Raw genomic sequence first — 2,764 nt, 5'->3', positions numbered from 1 at the left:
GGTCCATAGTGGTCCCTATTCTACTTTTAGGACATTTTTTTAAAATCCCCCTGGTTTTTTTATTTGAGTGAAAACAGGCTATGTTTGCCTTGACTGTGTCTGACTTATTTCACTAAACTCCATGCCCTTGAGTTCCATCAATTTTCCTATGAATGACAAGATTGTATTATTTTTAATAGCTGAATAATACTCCTTTGTGTATATATACTATACTTTTTAATTTGTGAATATTTTGAGAGGCACCTAGGCTGATTTCATATTCCCACTGTAAATAGTGCCACAATAAACATGGGCATTTAGGTATCAATTTGTATGTTGACTTTATTTACTTTTGATAAATACCCAGCAGTGGTATACCTTGATCGTATGGTAGTTCTACTTTTAGATTTCTGAGAAACCTTCATATGTTTTCTATAGAGGTTGTACTCATTTACATTCTTACCATCAGTGTAAAAGAGTTCCTTTTATTCTACATCCTCACCATCATTTGTAATTTTTTAAAATTATTTTTTATAATAGTTGGGGTAAAATGAAATCTCATTGTAGTTCTGATTTGTATTTTCCTAATGGTTAAAAATGTGGAACATTTTTCATTTATTTACTGGCCATTTATATTTCTTCTTTTGAGAAGTATATCAAGGTCACTTTTCCCATTTTATTGTGTTTACATATTTATTGGTTGTTGAGTTTATGAGTTTTTTAAAGTATATTCTGTATATTATTTCTCTGTCAAATGAATAGCTGAAAAATATTTTCTCTCACGCTCTAAGTTGTCTTTTCACTCTGTTTATTAGCAGAGGCTTTTAAATTTGACCCATTCCTCATTGTTAGTGAGCAGGTGGTACTAGTGCCTCCCTTCCCCTAAGAAATTCAGGTCCTTGTGGACCTGGAGTCCATGATGAGGAGGAGCATCCCCCATGCAGAGGGGCTGAAGGTGGGGTCTCTGTCTATCATTCCTTCTGAGCACAGGTGATGAGGGGCTGTGGGTGCCCCTCTATAGAACTTGCCAATGACATTATCTTGTTAAAAACCACATAACACAGAGTGCCCTTGTGCTTAAAAAGTTTCCTTCCAAGAACCTACAGGCTAAGATGCAGGACTAGGGAGCAAGGAGGACATGGTGGCCTAGAGTTGTGCTCCTCAAAGAAGGGCTTCATCTGCCAATTGACCAGTAAAACTAATGGCAAATGAATCAGACCTGCAAGAAATGAGGCATGTCTGTGAGGACTTTGGAAACGCACTTATCATCCTGCCACCAGCAAGGAACCTTGCCCTGAGGTTTGCAGAAAGCTCTTTGGAATAGAGGTTTTCATTTGTAACAAATACTGAGCAGTCTCTTTTGTGTGTGTGTGATCAGCTTGTGGTCTTGCTCCACCTTGGGGACATAGTCTGGCTTCGGTGAGACTTTTTGCAATTTTGATGCTCTCTCTAGATACTTGAACTTGTCCCCTTTCACCAAACTCTCCATCTCTGCCTTCAGGGTCTGGATCTCTCTTTTATTCTTGAAGAGAATCTGGTAAATGGAGTTAAACTTGTTAATGATCCTCTTCTCTTCTTCCTTTATCTTGCGTATAGAGTTCGCCTCATAGGCATCAACGAGAAGGTTCATTTACATGTATTCCTGTCTCAGCTGTTCCATCTTCCTGTCTGCAGCCTTCCACAAGCTCTGCTACCCAGTTCTTATGCCCTCCAGTGCTCTTGTTGCCCGTTGATACAACTGTACATGATGGTTAGTTTGTGTTTCAGTTTATTTTCCAGATGGGGGCAGGTCAGTTTCAGGGACACCGGAGAGGAGGCTTTGTGCTCCACCAGGAAAATGTGGCAGATACACTGGGCATATCTGGGGCAAAATAAATCCCGAAGGGAGTTGTGCTGAGAGCATTTTCAGTGCAGCAGGTTTCCAAATGGCAGCTGCAACAGATGGTGTTGGAAGGCAGGGCTCTCTCGGGATGTGGCTACAAGTGCTCCTGACAGAAGGAGGCCATGCCCACTAAGCAGGTCTACATGGTCTCCTCCACCTTCAGACAGTAGTCACAGACCACCGGGTGTCCGGTCTGGGGGCCACAAGAGGAGCGTGGTGTCCAGTTAGTGGTGGGTGCCTGCTCCAGCGTGGCCTGTAGAAACTTGTTCACCAGGGTGCATAGTGCCGTGTTCTTCTGCTCCGGGAACTCTGGGGAGACAGCATGTTACTTGGGCACTGGTATGGCTTGCCCTGGATGGCCCACGTATTGTTCAGGCAACACCTGCAAAAGTTGTGGCCACACGGGGTGGTGGCCGGCTCCATTCCAGGCAGACGGAGCATGACAGCTTCTCGCCAGCAGGAACAGCTCCACAATGGCACCGGACTCCTAGGCCGGAGACCAACACACGACCATCCCCAGGCTGCCGAGGACATTGTATCCTGTTGTACTCAAAGTTTAAATACTCATACACTGCTGTCCTGGCACATCCAGTGGTCTTATGGTAGGCATAAAACCTACAAGCCATCTAACTGGAGATTGATCCCAGGGGAGTGTTTTACCGCTGACCACATCCGCAATCCTTTTTATTTTTATATTTTATTTTTTATTAGGGTCTTGCTAAGTTACTTCTGGTCTCTAAGTTGCTGAGGCTGGCTTTGATCATGTGATCCTCCTGCCTCAGCGTTCTGACTTGCTAACATAGGCATGCACCACTATGCCCGGATCATCTAACTAACTTGAAGTTGTGAAATTGAAATCTGTACAGAAATCAAGAAGAACCATTTTGACGAATTGTAGAAGAT

At 43.2% G+C, this 2,764-nt stretch overlaps 1 pseudogene; it reads right to left on the bottom strand.

The window, feature by feature from the left end:
* Window positions 1-1,309: 1,309 nt before the first annotated feature.
* Window positions 1,310-2,487, bottom strand: LOC143382687 (E3 ubiquitin/ISG15 ligase TRIM25 pseudogene; annotated as a pseudogene).
* Window positions 2,488-2,764: the final 277 nt, after the last annotated feature.

Source organism: Callospermophilus lateralis, chromosome 17 (genome assembly GCF_048772815.1).
Source record: "Callospermophilus lateralis isolate mCalLat2 chromosome 17, mCalLat2.hap1, whole genome shotgun sequence".
In the NCBI taxonomy this organism is placed as follows: Eukaryota; Metazoa; Chordata; class Mammalia; order Rodentia; family Sciuridae; genus Callospermophilus; species Callospermophilus lateralis.
The sequence above is the reverse complement of the archived record's forward strand: the minus strand, read 5'-3'. Positions and strand labels throughout refer to the sequence as shown.